Consider the following 18,684-nt stretch of genomic DNA (forward strand, 5'->3'; position numbering starts at 1 on the left):
AGGAATACAAATCCTAAGAGCCAGCCGAAGAATCAAATCAGCTATACCGCGGCTTAGGAATGACATGATATAACCTGATTAATATTTTTATTTATTATAAATCTAATTAAATCTTAAATTAAATTATTTGAACAAATTTATACTCTATTATTATTTAAAAAAATTTAAATATTTTTTTAATTTTATATACTTTAGTTAATATTCTATATAAAAATATTTGTCATAGAATGTTTATTTTCAAATATTTAATATTTTGTAATGTATTTAAATTCTATTTTAAATTTAAAATGTAAAAAATTTATAAATATTATCATAAGAATATATATTTATGTCTATAAATTTAATATATATAATTGAATTCGAGTAATGAAGATTGAATTCTATTGAAATTGTAGATGATATTAATCATTTTATAAGTGTGTCTCGAATCCAATTATATTTTATTAAAGTTGTTTAAATCTATTAAAGTTGTTCGTCCTAATAGATTTGAGTTATGATCAACTATTTTAAAACACTTTATTATTGTAATTCTAGTGGCATTAACTTTTATCGGGTTTGTTTTCGGTTTAAAAAGTAAAAAAGTGGAGCCATCTCATGTGTCACGAACTTAGATTTTGGTACTTATTTGGAACCATTCGACACTTGATTTGAACTCTTTTAAAGTCAAGTCAGCTGAAATAATTACGCATTCACATGCAAAGGGGACGTATTGGTCAAGATCTTCTGTTCCATTATTGTAAAAATAGAAAAGCAATAGATATCATGCAAAAATATCATCATCAGACAATTATAGTAATGAAAGCACACCAACATAGCAACTAAATACAGAGATTTAATGAACGGACTACTTATTTTATTATAGGGGTAAAACAATTATTTCATAATTATAGCAACGACGCTTTCACAATTTGCAGAGAGGGGGAAACACCTGCAAGGAGTGGGGCACAATCTAAGGACTCAACAAGCCTACAGTAGCCAGCTGAGCCTAGTCCTCACTGGTGATCAACTAGTCACCCCTGAAGAACCTTAGAAACAAATAGAATTATCGTAAAAGGAGACATCAATATGTCTGAGGTGACACCTCCTTAATAAATAAAAAAGAATTACAAAGAACTGACGCGACCCTTTACTTACTACCAATTTATACTAATTTTCCTCAATATTGCTTTCAAGAAACAACATTGTAAGGAAAAATTATATTTTAGTACCCCAAAACGCTAGGCCCTTAACACTCCTCCACTTAAAAGGTCGATGCCCTCATTGATTGAGCTGTTGAAAAAATCTTCAATCTTCTATGCATAAGCTTGTAGACTTGACTCTTTCTCCCAATTTGTTTCTTCAACACTAAGATTTATCTATTTGACAAGGTACTCTTTATGTGGCAGACACTTAGTGTTCTTGACAACTCGTGCAGTTAAGATCTCTTCGACTTCTTGATTGACTGGTGGTGCGTGGGTGATTGCTAGTCGTGATGGTTTGCAATGGCTGGCATATGACTCATCAGCATAATATGGCTTCAACTTGCTGACATGAAATACTGGGTGGCTGTCATCCACTTCGGAGGTTCGACTTTATAGGCTGCTTGTCCAATATTGGTGACAACAGGTACTGGCCCTTTGTACTTGCACACTAGTCTCTTGTCACGGTTGTGGAGGAACCTCAGCTGCTCTGGCAACAACTTCACCATCACCAAATCTCCAACTACGAACTCCTATGGATGGTGGTTCTCATCTGCCCATCTCTTCATGTGATTAGATGCTTTCTCCAGTTGAGCTCAAGCAAGTTCCACATTTTGTCTTCACTCCTTAATGAACTGATATGCTCTCGGGTTTCGACCTGAGTATGGCCCATCTATGATATGAGAAGCCAATAGTTGTTGACCTGTTACAATCTCAAAAAGGTTTTTGTTAGTAGAAGACCTGTGTAAAGAATTAAAACAAAATTAAGCAACATCAAGAAGTGAAAATCAATTCTTCTAGCTGGCACTAACAAAGTGCCTCAAGTACTCTTCTAAAATCCCATTAACTCACTCCGTTTGACCATCTGTCTGAGGATGGAAACTTGGCGACATATCCATGTTGGTGCCCAACAGCTTGAATAACTCTGATCAAAATGATCTAGTGAATCTTGTATTTTGGTCACTGACTATACTCTTCGGAATCCTCCAATACTTCACAATATTCCTAAAGAATGCTTTAGCAGTCTTTTCTGCCGAACAATACTTCGACATCGGTACGAATGTGGCATATTTGGAAAACCTGTTTACCACCACTAAGATGTGATCCAATTCTCCCACTCTTGAGAACCCTACAATAAAATCAAGAGAAATGCTCTCCTACAGCCTACTAGACACTATTAAGGGATGTAACAACCCTGCTAGTCTTTGTATGCTAAGTTTATCCTATTGACAAACCAAACAGGTCTTCATATACTCCTTTACATCATTCTTCATTCGAGGCTAAAAGTAACCCTATTCCAAAAGAGCTAAAGTACGCTGCCACCCTGGATGGGCAGCCATACAGTGTTATGACACTCCTTCAACAACAAACTCCTAAGGCCCCCTGCTCTTGGAACGTATATTCTATTACCTCTGATGACGATCAAATCCCCTTCTACTTGCCTAGTTTTCCCATCAACAATTAGTTTCTTCAATGCCTTAGCTTGGGGATCCTTTAGTAACTCTTCCCGAATCCTTCCTTTCAATGTTGTCTCTGTTATACTCCGAGATAATTGAGCTATGTGCATCAAAGTTGCTACCTCCAACTTCCTAATTAAAGCATCAACCATTTTATTGGAACTTTCCGAGTTGTATAAAAACTGAAAATCAAACTCGGATAGACATTCGTGCCACCTAGCTTGCTTGGGCATTAGTCTCAGCTAAGAAAAGCAATGGCTAACACTTATATTGTCTGTCTTGATTACAATCTTCGATCTCAACAAGTAATATCTCTATGTTCGCAAACAATGCACTATTGCCAACAACTCCTTCTCTTGGGCGGTGTACTGAATCTCTGCATCTTTTAACTTTCGGTTCTCAAATGTAATAGGATGGCCCTCTTGCATCAGTACTCCCCCTAATGCTAGGTTTAACGCATCAGTCTGTACTTCAAAAGGTTTACTCATATTCAGAAGAGCTAACATTGGTTTAGCTATCATTGCCTCTTTCACACAATCAAAAGCTGCTTGATATTGTTATGTCCACTACCATTTATTCCCTTTCTTTAGGAGCTCTATGAGGGGACATACTTTTTGGGAGTATACTTTCACAAATCACCTGTAATAGTTTGCCAACCCCAAAAAGGATCTCAACTCTATCACACTCTTGGGCACACTCCACTCCTAAATAGCTTTAACATTACTCTGATCCAGGCCTATCTTTCCTTGCTCGATCACATGGCCTAAGAAATTAATTCAGGTTTGAGCAAAAACACAGTTCTCTTTCTTTACGAAGGGTTTGTTCTCCCTCAGTTTCTCAAATACTATGCTGAGGTGTTCTTTATGTTCCTTCAAAGAAGAGCTATATACTACAATATCATCAAGACAGACCACCACAAACTTATCCAAATACTCATGAAAAACCTGGTTCATTAAGGTGCAAAAATTAGTAGGAGCATTTGTTAGTCCAAAAGGCATAACTAAGAACTCAAAAGCACTGTAGTGTGTTATACATGTTGTTTTAGGCTCGTCCCCCTCTTTAACTTGAACTTGGTGCTACCCTAATCGTAAATCCATCTTTGTAAAGAATTTTGCCTGATCTAGTTGGTTGAACAAATCTGCGATCAGAGGTATGGGATATTTATTCTACACTGTCACCTTATTCAAAGTTTGATATTCCACACACAACCTTAGACTTCTATCTTGTTTCTTTTGGAATAGCATAGGAGCACCAACGAGCGCTTTTGGTGGTCATATAAACCCAACTTTTAACAACTCATCCAACTGCTTTCTCAATTCTGCTAATCCCGATGGTGCCATTTGGTAAGGAGCCTTTGTTGGAGCCTTTGTACCTGGTAACAACTCTATTTTATGGTCGATACTTCAACAAGGTGGCAAAACAGAAGGTAACTTTTTTGGCATAACATCCTTATACTTCACCATCACATCCCTAATCTCAGGAGGATATTGTAGCACCTCCCCCTCTTTCTTCATTATCGAAACCACCACATATGTCGGCTCCTTACACCTAACTCCCTTCTTAAATTGCAAAGTTGAAATCAACTTCTTCTCACAAATAGGCTAAAAGTGGTAAGTACCACACAAGGTCTATCTCCCAAGCAGAAGACAATCTGTAGAGGGAATCAACATTGCTTGAGCCTTCTTGAGAAATTCCATTCCTATTACTATGTCAAAGTCATCTAAAGGTGTTATTGTGAAGTTCACCTCTCCCTTCCAAGGTCCCATCTCATATGGTACTGCTTGAGCTACACCCATCGTATTTAAGGCCTTGGAATTAACTAGTTTAATTTTCCCTTTTTCCGCTTGGATATTCAGTCTAAAATGAGAGGCCATCGAATCAGCTATAAAATTATCTATAGCTACAGTGTCAACCAAAGCTCTTACTGACATCCCATTGATAGTTAGGTCCACCTACATTAGTCCTTTTTCATAGGACAGTTTGACTTTTTGCTTCTCTATAGCTTCTAAGAAACGTAGAGCCCCTACTATTGATTGATCATTATCAACTATCCTCTGTTCTTCCTTTCCATTCCCTTTTCCTCCTCTTGAATAGCTCGTAGAGTATTTAGTGCCCCTTTATGAAGGCCTTCTACCATTCGATGTGGTCCAAGATATAAGAAGCACTTTAGCTTAGGCTTTGGTACTGTGAACAAATTCAATCCCTAGGGTCGACTGCTTTGTGATGCCATGGAACTCTGCTCTCTCCCTTGGAAGTTAGGTTTGGAGCTCACACTCCCACCTTAGTTCTTCCTTTCCACCCCTTCGGTATTGTAGTTAAACCGACTCACTCCCCCACTTTGGTCCTTACCCCATTTGCTAGGGACCTTGTCTTGCCCAGCAGGAGAATTAAATTTCCTTTTTAAAGATGGGTTAGAGTAATCTTCTAAACTCTCAGCTGCAGTTATAGCTACATTGACATCTGTCACCTTTTGTCTCATCAACTCATTTTTAGCCTATAGGTTCAACCCTTTCATAAAGTTATAGAATTGGTCTTCCTCCTGCATTTCATTATATTCAGCATGAGATGTGAAAAATCCCTTACGTAATCCTAGATGGAACCTATTAGTTGTAGCTCTTCCAGTTTGCAATGTGCATCATATGCATTGTTCTCGGGATAGAACTGAGCTTTCAGTTCCTTTTTAAAAATCTCCCAAGATGTAACTTGGTTTGAACCTGGCACTGCTCTCATTACTTTGGTGCGCTACCATAATTTAGCATCATCAGCTAAATACAAGAGTATAATCATCAGCTTGTCCTTGTCTAAATTACGCTTAGTAAAACTAAAAAATAGCTCCATGTCAAATAGAAAATTATCTACTTCTTCTACATCCCTTACTCCCCGAAGGCTTTCGGCTTTGGGATCTTGCTCCTCTCTACCTTACAAGTATACATACTACCACTCCTCGTAGCCTTCGTAAGTGAACTCACCTTTGAATTGAGCTCTTCCAGTGTATTATGGAATGTGTCCTTAGTCTCCCTGACATTCTCATTGACAGTGTCTATAGCACCATAGTGCCATCTCTAAAATCTTCAACAACCCCTACCAAAGAGGTATAAGCATCAGTAACCAATTTGAGGCTTTCCATTATACCTTCCAATTGAGAGGCCACTTTCTCCCATTCTGCCATCTTAGTCTCAAAATCACCCCATCGGGTGTTATTAGCACATGAGGGATTTTGGGTGGCCTCAATCTCTATTAGCTCATCCTCACCTCCAATTAGTTTAGCTATCACAACCAACAATTGTTCATTTTTCTTCTCGAGTGCCTCAATGCGCTTGTAAGCGAAATCAAATTCTAATGCCTTCCCCTCTTAGGTGGTGAACTCATTCAATAGGGTAACAACATTCTCAACCCTTCTCTCTAAGGCACCAATGCGTGTGGAAGACTTCATAATGCTTTCACACTATTCACTGATAGTTTCTGCTCTGATACTAAATGTCACGGGCCTAGATTTTGGCACTTGCTTAGGACCATGCGGCACTTGATTCTCTTTTCAAGCCAAGTCAACCGAAATAATTACGCGTTTACCTGCACAAAGGAACATCTCAGTCAAGACCTCTTGTTCCATTCTCGTAAAAATGAAAAAGCAACAGATATTATACAAGAATATCATCATTAGACAATCATAGCAATACAAGCATACCAACATAGCAACTAAGTACAAAGATTTAATAAATGGGCTACTTATTTTATTCTAGGGGCAAAACAGTCCTTTTATAATTATAGCAACGATGCTCTCACAACTTGCAGATAGAGGGAAATACCTGCAAGGAGTAGATGATATTAATCATTTTACTAAGTGTATCTTGAATCCGATTATATCCCATTAAAGTCATTCGCCCTAATAGATTTGAGTTTGACTGGCTATCCGAAAACACTATATTATTGTGATTCTAGTGACATTAGCCTTTATCATATTCGTCTTTCAATTTAAAAAGTAAAAAAGTGCAGCCATCCCATTTGTCATGGGCCTAGATTTTGGCACTTGCTGTAACGACCCAAAAACCGGACCACTACCGGCGCTAGGATTCAGATCGACATAAGGTCGTCGGAACCCGTAGCAAGCCTAACATACATCCTGTACATCTGATAAAATCCCATACATGATCATACATTTTCATAAAAACTTTAAACTTTTCATATACCAAGTGATAGAACATAAATTAGTCCATTTTATCTTAATATTATTGATGATTATTTACATGATTTCTGCTTAATTTAGTGCTTTTGATATTATTTTGCAGAAAATGGTGTAAAAGGACATTTTGGAGAAAATTCCCCTAAAACTGCCTTAATTGGAGCAAAGGAGAGCAAGCCTGCCAAGTTGAATTCAAGTCAAGCTAAATAAGGAAAGTTCTAAATAAGGAAAGTGGCAAAGAAGGAAAGAACATTCAGCCAAAGCAATTTGAAATTCAAATTTCAAATCTCCAAGTAGCCTTTTCCTTATTCAAGAAGCCAAGTCTCAAGTTGCCATATATGAAGAGCCAAATAAGGAAAGTATTTTGAAATTCAAATCTTCAAGATTCATATTCAAATTTTGAATTTCAAAATCTAGCTTACTAAGGAAGCCAAATCCAAAGATCACATGCTTGCCACCTCATGCCTTGCACATTCAAAATTCAAATTGCAAAGGAGGCTCCACCTTCCTTATTAATGCATGGGCGGCAAGAAGATTGTGAAGACAAGTCTTGGGCACCTTGGGCAGCATCTTGAAGACACTTGGGCAGTAAGTAAAGACCAAAAGATCCACTCTTGCACAAGCCACACATGCCCCACGTTTTTCCCTTCTCACATGTGCATGGATGGCACATCTTGGACCAAGGGCATTTTGGACAGCCTCTTAAAGACTCATGGACAGCCAAGAAACCCTAAGCCAGCATCTTAAAACATATTTAAAGGCTCCAAAGAGGCCAGCCGACCAAGCAATCATCATCCCCCCCATTCGGCCAAGGCAAGGGAGGCGCACCAAGCTCCATCTCCTCCATTCGGTTCCCCTTTTCATCTTCTCTTCTTGTTTTTTATTTTTGTTTCAGCCATGAATGGCTGAAACCTTTTATTCTAGTTGAAGATTAGTTGAAACTAAGGTTGTTTTATGGATTGTGAGATCTGAACATAAACTATTTGTCTTTGATTTGTTCAATATTCATACAATTTGGTGCTTGAATCTATGATTGCTTTATTGTTTTGATCAAATTGGCCACTTGACTCTTGATTTTAAGGTAATTGATTGTTAGTTTGGATAATTTTTAGTCCGTAATTGCTGAAATTATTCAAATATAAGAACACTTAGTGTAACAACTAAGGAATTGTATGATCTAGCAACATCTCCATGCGTTTGGGTAGCTAGGATTGGATCTCTCTATTTCTTCATGCAATTGACAATTGTTTTGATGCCTAAGGCCCAAGGACGTTCCTTGGCAATTTGTTAATTAGTAATTGATTAGAGGACGTTCCCTAATTGATTTAATCATAAGGAGAGACATGGTGGTGAGAATTTTTTTTCCATCTCCATAACTAATCTATTGAATCAATCAAGTGAACATAAGTTTCAATGATCAATCCAAACAACCAAAGTGGATCCATCTCTTCAACTAGACCTTTCTCATATTGAATTTCTCTTTTATTTTAATTACTTGCTGATTTAATTGCTTTCAGTAGTTTGCTAATCAAATCAATCTCAAACCCTCCCCTTTTTACTTTTATTGCACTTTACTTTTGTTCCACTTTCAGTTACTTGCATTCAGTTTCTCATTCAGTTAAATCTCTTGGTCTTATTGAGAAAAATAGATAAGTTTTCAATTCTCTGTGGATTCGATCCTTTACCACTATCTGCAGTTGTAAAATTATTGATAACCGAAAAGGTTATTTTTGACCAGCTTCGACAACCGCGAGTCAAAAATTAGCGCCGTTGCCGGGGAATTGTTCTAACTTGTTTATTTTTCTTTCATGACCAGATCTGAACGTAGGGACACTCTGCCTTACGATCTAGAAATTGAACGCACCATCAGGAGACTAGGAAAGCAAGCCACTGCGCCTGAACCTTCTGCCACACATTCGGCCGCCGAACTACCTCAACATTCGGCCGCCGAACCTTCCCTTCTCCAGCCACCGCACTTCGCACCAATGGCTGAACCTAATGCAAACCATGCTGCCCAAAATGGACATGCTGTCCATGACCAAATAATTTAAGAAAATCTAGCCATAAGAGCTCCAATGCCAAGAGAAAGAACCATGAGAGAATTGGCAACACCTGTAGGCGATCAAGCACCACTTTGCATCACCTATCCACCTCTGACAGTTCCCTTTGAACTGAAAACAGGTTTGATCCATCTTCTCCCTAAATTTAGAGGTTTGCAAAATGAAAATCCACACAAGCACTTGAAAGAGTTCAATATTGTCTGTTCATCTATGAGACCTCAAGGTATTTCTGAAGATCATGTTAAGTTAAGAGCTTTTCCTTTTTCATTAGATGATTATGCTAAGGATTGGTTATTTTATTTGCCACTTGAATCTATCACTTTTTGGGATGATATGGTTATAACTTTTCTGAACAAATATTTCCCAACATCTAAAGCCATTGGCATAATAAGAGAAACCACTAGCATAAGACAGAAACCAACTAAGGATTTATATGACTATTGGGAAAGGTTTGAAAGACTGTGTACAGGTTGTCCACAACATGATATGTCAGATAAGTCCCTCATAGAGTTCTTCTATGGAGAATTGCTCTCATCAGAAAGAAAGTTCATTGATGTAGCTTGTGGAGGATCCATTGCAGACAAGACACCTAGAGAGATGAGAGAGTTGATCTCTACACTTGCAGCCTCATCTAGGCAATATGGAGAAGAAAAGCAACTGCAGAGAGGAGTAAATGAGGTAAGTTCACCTTCTATTTCTGAACTGACATCTGTGATGAAAGATTTTGCCATAGGACTAGTTTAACAGATTCAAGCAGCCCAGCCGCCTAGGCCATGTGGTATTTGTGCATATGTAGGACACCCAACTGATCAATGTCCTATACTCCAAGAAGACAACCATCAAGTTAATGCCATTGGGGGATATAACAACTAGCCTAGACATGATCCGTACTCTAACACTTACAATCCAGGTTGGAGAGATCACCCCAATTTCAGCTATGGAAGGGCCAACAACAATCAGAACCATCAGAACTATCAAAGGAACCAAGCCCAACCAGCACCTCCAAATCCCATTCAACACCTTGAAAAGATGATAGAATCCATGGCAAGTGCTATACAAAGCCTCAATCAGCGCGTAGATCTACTGGCCACATCTAGGAGCAATTCTGAAATCCAAGGTAAGGTCCCTTCTCAAACTGAAACTAATCCAAGACAGAATGTGTAATACCCGGCTAGACTCCGGTATCGGGATTCCTACCATCCGGTGGAACCTCGGGCGTCGAAAACCTCTAGAAGGGTAAAACTATGTTTTCATAAAATGTTTTAATGTGTTTTATGTTTTAAGCATGAAAGAAAATGAGTTTTTGCATGAAAACAACCTTGGAGAAAAACTCAGGTTCGGCCGCCGAACATGCATGCGTTCGGGTGCGCCCTAGGCCCCCGAAAGCATAAGTGAGGGAAACCAGGTTCGGCCGCCGAACATGGCATGCATGCGGAGGCACTTTCGGCTTCCGAACATGGCCTGGCCAGCCACCTATAAAGGGGTCCCTTAGCCGAAAACGGGCGAGCTTTTCTCCCCATTTTCGGCCAAGGTGAGCTCTCCGCCATCCCTCGCCGGTTTTGAGTTCTTTCCTTCAAATCTTTCTCGATTTTCATTAGTTTTACCTTTGTTTTGAAGATTTTGAGCATTTGAGCAAGTTTTGGAGCTTGGAGGTTCAAGGAACTCTCTTTCTCCCATTTTCCGAGCTAGGGTTGTTCTCCTCTCGATCTTCAATAGGTAAGGGCCGATCTTGAGCTTATGGCATGTTTTAAGTAAGTTTTAAGTAGATCTATGGGGTAGAATGCATGTTTAGCTTATAGTTAGGTTTATGGGTTTATGCTATGTTTTTAGACAATGTGGATGTTTGATGTGTTGTAGATGGGGTTTAAGATAGTTTGGAGCCCCTAGGAACTTGTATGCTTGAGTATGTATGTTGTAGATTAGGAAAAATGCATGTTTGGATGGATTTGGGAGGCAAATGTGCATGAGGAACCAAGTTTCTGCCCTTTGGCAGAAACCAGGTTCGGCAGCCGAAGGACTTTCGGCCGCCGAACCTGCCTGGGAGGCCAGCCTTTCGGCTGCCGAAGCCTGCCCCCGAAAGAGGACTTTCGTCTCTGAAGGGCAGTTTCGGCCGCCGAAAGTGCCGCCGAACATGCATGAGTTTCGTCTCTGTCTGGGAGTTTCGGCCGCCGAAGGTGCCGCCGAACCTGCCTGACTTTCGGCTCTGGAGGGACTTTCGACCGCCGAACCTGCCGCCGAAAGTGCCCTGTTCAGCCCTCCTTTGCATGTTTTGGCATGATTGTTTTGAGGTGTTTTAGGAGGTTTTTGGGGGATGTTTTTAGAGTTATGTTCTAGTTGTTTGGTCCCTCATTTGAGTCCACCTGTGTAGGTTCGGACCCGAGGAACCGAGGACCCCAGCAGTGAGTTAGCTGCTCCAGTGTCTTGTCAGAGCTAGTTGAGGTGAGTAGAATAAACCTTTACGTTTTAAAGCAAATCAATTATAAAGTTTTGAGCATGTTCATGCATCATGAATGCCATGTGATGATTTAGGTTGTTCACATTAGAATTCACGAATATGTTGCATTGCATATTTTAATGATGATGTGGATGAACGTTGAATGATCCATAGACCTATGATGTGACGATATGATATGTACGGTATGGAATGTAAGACCAGTGGGACCCATTCTACGTTCGCTGGCACTATGTAAGAGAAAGACCAGGACCCATTCTACGTTCTGGCACATTGGAATGATTATGTTATGCTATGTAAGAGAAAGACCAGGACCCATTCTACGTTCTGGCACTATTGGATATGTAGAGGGCTATTGGTGACAAGTTCATCCTTGATGTGATTAGCTGTGATGTGATGCATTCCATGTTATCATATGTTTTAAATGTTTTATTATTCTGCTCACTGGGCCCTAGTAGCTCACCCTTTTCCCTAATCCCCCAAGTTTGCAGGTACAGGGTAGACCAGGAGGTCAGCAAGAGTAATGAAGTCATGTGTGTGTATTAGATAGAGTGTGGACATGATAAATTGTAAAATGATGTAAAGTTATGAATAGTAATATATGTAATGATATTGAGGATTAGAGATTGTGCTTGACCCAATGTGTAGGGTATCCCCTTTTATACATGATCCTAGATATTTTGTGATGTTCATGTAAACCAACTCAAATCGCCCATTGGGGCACTTATGAGATCCCACAGAGGGGTCAATGCTTATGATTATGGCTATATTCAGTGCATGCACAGGTTGAGTTTGGTGTATGAGAGAATGTATGAAAGAAAAGTTTTATTTTTATGTATGGTGTTGATCATGTATGGGATTAAACAGGTTTACAGGTTGTATGTCAGGCTTGCTACGGGTCCCGGCGGCCTTAAGCCGACCTGGATCCTAGCGCCGGTAGCGGTCCAATTTTTGGGTCGTTACAAAATGGTATCAAAGCTCTAGGTTCATAGGATCGGACCTAGAGTGTCGGGCATAGATGTTCTAGAAGGTCAAGCAGAATAGGAAGATCATGTCCACTAGGATAGGATGTTGAGTCCTGTCTTGTATGATGATGTGAAATGTCATGATTATATACATGTGCATTAATACTATGATATGAATGTTATATATGTAATGCGGGTTCATGTGTTTCCACATGAACCATATGATGCTAATGTTTGTGTGATGTGTGTTGTTTTTCAGAAAACAGGATGAGGGGAACCCGTCGATCTGCAAGATTGACTGGAGTACCACCTGAGGATGAGGGCACGAGCGCCCGTCCTCCTACATTGCCTAGGGCAATGTCTTGTAGATCAAACAGAGAAAGAGTGTCAAGGGACCCTAGAAGGTCTTTTGATGCTAGCAAAAGGGGGACTGATAGAGGAGGAAGTTCTTCAAATGTGAGGGAGGTTATGGAAGAGGACCAGAGGAGAGATGGGAATCTGGATGTCAGCATGGCGGAAGAAGGGACAGGGGAGTCGCAGGGAGGCGCTCAGGCCTCGGGGTATGGTTTTCCACCCCATTATCCACCCTTCCCACAGGGTTCAGGGTATCCAATGGGAGGCACATCAGATTACTCCAGCTTTAATCCCTACCCTACCTACATGCCTTATCCACCTTTCTATCCACCTTACACACAGTACCCAGCTTATCCACCCTCACCCTTCTATCCTAGCCCGGCAAACCCCACCTCGGGGAATGCTGCACCTCCACCTCCACCACCTACAGAACCAACAGCCCCAGTTACTCAACCTCCTAGACCTAGCTCAGCCGGTGGGAGCAAAGTGAAGATGACAGATTACCTTAAGCTGGATGCTCCCAAATACAAGTCAGGGGATGATCCCTTTGAGTACCTGAGAGTGGTGAAGACGATAACTGATGAGCTAGGGGCAGATGACAGCAGGGCCATTTAGATGGCAGGGTTCACTTTAAAGTGCAAAAAGGCACGGGAATGGTTCAAGTATTATGTGGACCCAAGACTAGACGGCATGACATGGGAGGAATTTGCAAATGAGTTCGCTGGATGGGCTTTTCTAGACAGTTCCAGAGAACTGAAGATGATTGAGTTTGAGCAGCTGAGGCAGACAGAACACATGAGTATAGAGGAGTACACTGATAAATTCTTGGAGCTATTGCCTTTTTCAGGGCAAGCTCTAGATATAGATTCGAAGAAAGCCAAGAGATATGTTATGAAACTGCATTCTAGGTACTCCTCTTTGATTCAGTCAGTTGAGAGGGAAAGTTTCCACACTGTGGTGGATATGGCGCGAAGGATGGAGGCTAGTGCTATAGTTGAGGGGTCAGTGAAGCAGTCAGTGACCCAGTCTTCAGGGGTTAAGACCCCAGGCAGAGGAGGGCCAAGTCTCTCTTCTCAGAGCTCAGGTAGCAAGAGGTGGAGTAACACCACCAAGAAGCCGAAGAAGAACAAGTTCTGGAGTAAGTTGAAATCCGGTCTGGGATTAGGTGGTGGCTTGAGCTCAGGCTCAGATGGTACAGAATGCTTAAGGTGTGGGAGGCCACACAAGGGAGTGTGTCGGGCTGGGACTAATGCATGTTTCAGATGTGGACAGGAGGGACACATGGCTCGGGAGTGTCCTAGAACAACTTTTATGGGCCAGCCCCAGCAGACAGCTTCTGGTAGTGTGGCACAGCCAGCAGCTCCAGCCACAACTCAGGGAAGTGGCAGAGGTAGAGGGAGAGGGGCAGCCTCTTCTTCTGGTTCCCGAGGTGAAGGTCCATCAGCTCCAGCCAGGATCTTCACCATGACTCAGCAGGAGGCTAACACATCCAACACCGTGGTGTCAGGTAATCTCATCATTGGGTGTTCTGATGTGTATGCATTAATGGACCCGGGTGCATCTCATTTTTTTATTGCTCCGAGAGCCGTTGAGAGGTTGGGTCTGATAGTCTCTGGGTTAGAGTGTCCCCTATGGATCAGTGGACCCAAGTGTGACCCGTCAGTGGCAGAGTCAGTCTGCCAGTACAGTCTAGTTTTTGTTGAGGGAAGATGCCTCTCCGCCGACCTTGTGGTTCTAGATTTGACAGACTTTGACGTCATTCTAGGGATGGATTGGCTATCTACCCATGGTGCTACCCTGGACTGCAGAGACAAGGTAGTCAGGTTCAGAGATCAAAACGGGTCAGAGGTCGTCTTCAGAGGAGACAAGAGGGGTACACCTAGAGGTCTGATATCAGCCCTTCAGGCTCGTAGGTTGCTTAGGAAGGGATGTCAGGGGTATTTGGCTCATGTGAGAGAGCTAGATAGTCAGGTCAGGGAGCCAGCCTCGGTGCCAGTTGTCAGAGAATTTCAGGATGTTTTTCCAGACGAGCTTCCAGGTTTGCCACCTGCTAGGGAGATAGAGTTCGAGATAGAGTTGATGCCTGGAACTAGACCGATCTCTATCCCTCCCTACAGGATGGCCCCAGCCGAGTTGAAGGAGTTGAAAGAGCAGTTACAAGAGCTGGTAGAAAAGGGCTTCATCCGACCGAGTACCTCACCTTGGGGTGCTCCAGTCTTGTTTGTGAAAAAGAAGGATGGATCCCTTAGACTTTGTATCGACTACGGACAGTTGAACAAAGTCACTACTAAGAACAGGTACCCTCTGCCAAGGATCGACGATCTATTCAACCAGCTAGCGGAGCGGGTTGTTTCTCCAAAATAGATCTGAGATTGGGGTACCATCAGCTAAGGATAAGGGAGGAAGATGTGTCAAAGACAGCTTTCAGGACCAGATATGAGCATTATGAGTTCCTTGTGATGCCGTTCGGGTTAACCAACGTCCCTACAACATTCATGGATCTTATGAACAGAGTGTTTAGTCGATACCTGGATCACTTTGTTATTGTCTTCATAGATGATATCTTGGTGTATTCCAGGAACGCAGAGGAGCATGCCCATCATCTGAGGTTGGTCCTGCAGACCTTGAGGGAACATGGCTTGTATGCCAAGTTCTCTAAGTGTGAGTTCTGGCTGAGGAGTATTTCATTCTTGGGGCATGTAGTGTCAGAAAATGGAATAGAGGTGGACCCCAAGAAGGTAGAAGCTGTGGCTAACTGGCCTAGACCCACTTCAGTGACAGAGATTAGAAGTTTCTTGGGTTTGGCAGGTTACTACAGGAGGTTCGTCCAGGACTTCTCAAAGATTGCAGCTCCTCTGACCAGATTGACCAGGAAGAACCAGAGGTTTGTGTGGACCGACCAGTGTGAAGAGAGCTTTGAGGAGCTCAAGAAGAGGTTGACTTCAGCACCAGTGTTAGCCCTGCCATCTAGTAATGAAGACTTCTCAGTGTATTGTGATGCGTCCCGTGTGGGACTAGGTTGTGTGCTAATGCAGAATGAAAGGGTGATTGCTTATGCTTCTAGACAGCTGAAGAAGCATGAGTTGAATTACCCCACACATGACCTGGAGATGGCAGCAGTAATCTTTGCACTCAAGATGTGGAGGCACTACCTCTATGGGGTTAAATGTGAGATCTTCACGGATCATAAGAGCCTACAGTACATCCTGAGTCAAAGAGATTTGAACTTGAGACAGAGAATATGGGTGGAGCTGCTGAGTGACTATGATTGCAAGATTCAGTACCATCCGGGTAAGGCGAATGTTGTGGCAGACGCCTTAAGCCGGAAATCACTCGGCAGTCTATCCCACATATCGGCAGAGAGGAGGCCAGTGGTGAAGGAGTTTTACAAGCTCGTTGATGAAGGTCTTCAGTTGGAGTTATTTGGTACAGGTGCTTTAGTTGCCCAGATGAGAGTGGTACCCGTGTTTCTAGAGCAGGTGGCTCAGAAACAGTATGAGGACCCAGAGCTGGTGAAGATTGCCAGGACTGTTCAGTCAGGCAAGGATAGTGAGTTCAGATTCGACAACAAGGGGATCCTCTGCTATGGGAGTCAATTGTGTGTACCAGATGACATAGGGCTAAAGGGAGACATTATGAGAGAGGCTCATAATGCAAGATACAGCGTTCACCCCGGAGCCACCAAAATGTACCAAGATTTGAAGAAAGTTTATTAGTGGCCAGCTATGAAGAAAGAAGTGGCACAGTTTGTGTCAGCCTGCGAAGTGTGCCAGAGGGTGAAACTGGAACATCAGAAGCCGGCTGGAATGCTTAACCCGCTACCTATTCCAGAGTGGAAATGGGAGAATATAGCTATGGACTTCGTAGTGGAGTTACCGGCGACGTCCAACAGATTGGACTCCATATGGGTGATTGTGGACAGACTCACCAAATCTGCTCACTTCATCCCTATCAGGAGTGGCTATTCTGTGGACAAGTTAGCGCAGGTGTATGTCGATGAGATCGTCAGGCTGCATGGGGTTCTTGTTTCAATAGTGTCTGATCGAGGGCCCCAGTTCACCTCCAGGTTTTGGCGGAGTCTGCAGAATGCCATGGGTACCAGGTTGGATTTTAGCACTGCTTTCCATCCACAGACGGACGGACAATCAGAAAGGACCATCCAGACGATAGAGGATATGCTTAGAATGTGTGTGCTGGATTTTGGCGGTTCTTGGAGACAGCATCTACCCCTGGTGGAGTTTGCCTACAATAACAGCCATCATGCTAGCATCGGGATGGCTCCATATGAGGCTTTGTATGGGAGGAAGTGCAGATCACCTGTTTGCTGGGAAGAGGTTGGAGAAAAGGCTTTGGCAGGGCCTGAGCTAGTAGAGATCACCAGCAGGGTGGTACCCATAATCAGAGAAAGGATCAAGACTGCTGCAAGCAGACAGAAGAGTTATGCAGATATCCGCAGAAGACAAGTAGAGTTTCAGGAGGGGGATCTGGTATTGCTCAAGGTGTCTCCTATGAAAGGAGTGGTTCGCTTTGGGAAGAAAGGTAAACTAGCCCCACGATACATCGGACCCTTTGAAATCTTGCAAAAGACTGGGAATGTGTCGTACAAGCTGGATTTACCTGCTTCAATGGAAAGAATCCATCCGGTTTTCCATGTTTCAATGTTGAGGAAGTTTATGTCAGATCCGGGCAAGGTTCTTAGTGAGCCTGATTTGGAGGTCCAAGAGGATCTCACCTATGTTGAACAGCCAGTACGGATCATAGACACCCAGATCAGAAAGCTAAGGAACAAGGAAATCCCGATGGTGAAAGTCCTTTGGAACCACCACAATATGGAAGAATGCACCTGGGAGACACGGGAGTCTATGCTCCAGCAGTACCCTCATCTCTTTTAAGGTTAGTCTCTTATGTGTTTTATGTGTGTGTTATGTTGTATGCCTTGCATGTGTTAGTTGAGGAACATTCGGGGATGAATGTTCTTAAGGGGGGGAGAATGTAATACCCGGCTAGACTCCGGTATCGGGATTCCTACCGTCCGGTAGAATCTCGGGCGTCGGAAACCTCTAGAAGAGTAAAACTATGTTTTCATAAAATGTTTTAATGTGTTTTATGTTTTAAGCATGAAAGAAAATGAGTTTTTGCATGAAAACAACCTTGGAGGAAAACTCAGGTTCGGCCGCCGAACATGCATGCGTTCGGGTGCGCCTTAGGCCCCCGAAAGCATAAGTGAGGGAAACCAGGTTCGGCCGCCGAACCTTATGTTCGGCCGCCGGACATGGCATGCATGCGGATGCACTTTCGGCTCCCGAACGTGGCCTGGCCAGCCACCTATAAAGGGGTCCCTTAGCCGAAAACGGGCGAGCTTTTCTCCCCATTTTCGGCCAAGGTGAGCTCTCCGCCATCCCTCGCCGGTTTTGAGTTCTTTCCTTCAAATCTTTCTCTATTTTCATTAGTTTTACCTTTGTTTTGAAGATTTTGAGCATTTGAGCAAGTTTTGGAGCTTGGAGGTTCAAGGAACTCTCTATCTCCCATTTTCCGAGCTAAGGTCGTTCTCCTCTCGATCTTCAAGAGGTAAGGGCCGATCTTGAGCTTATGGCATGTTTTAAGTAAGTTTTAAGTAGATCTATGTGGTAGAATGCATGTTTAGCTTATAGTTAGGTTTATGGGTTTATGCTATGTTTTTGGACAATGTGGATGTTTGATGTGTTGTAGATGGGGTTTAAGATAGTTTGGAGCCCCTAGGAACTTGTATGCTTGAGTATGTATGTTGTAGATTAGGAAAAATGCATGTTTGGATGGATTTGGGAGGCAAATGTGCATGAGGAACCAAGTTTCTGCCCTTTGGCAGAAACCAGGTTCGGCAGCCGAAGGACTTTCGGCCGCCGAACTTGCCTGGGAGGCCAGCCTTTCGGCTGCCGAAGCCTGCCCCCGAAAGAGGACTTTCGTCTCTGGAGGGCAGTTTCGGCCGCCGAAAGTGTCGCCGAACATGCATGAGTTTCGTCTCTGTCTGGGAGTTTCGGCCGCCGAAGGTGCCGCTGAAC

Source organism: Manihot esculenta, chromosome 5 (genome assembly GCF_001659605.2).
Source record: "Manihot esculenta cultivar AM560-2 chromosome 5, M.esculenta_v8, whole genome shotgun sequence".
Taxonomy (NCBI): domain Eukaryota; kingdom Viridiplantae; phylum Streptophyta; class Magnoliopsida; order Malpighiales; family Euphorbiaceae; genus Manihot; species Manihot esculenta.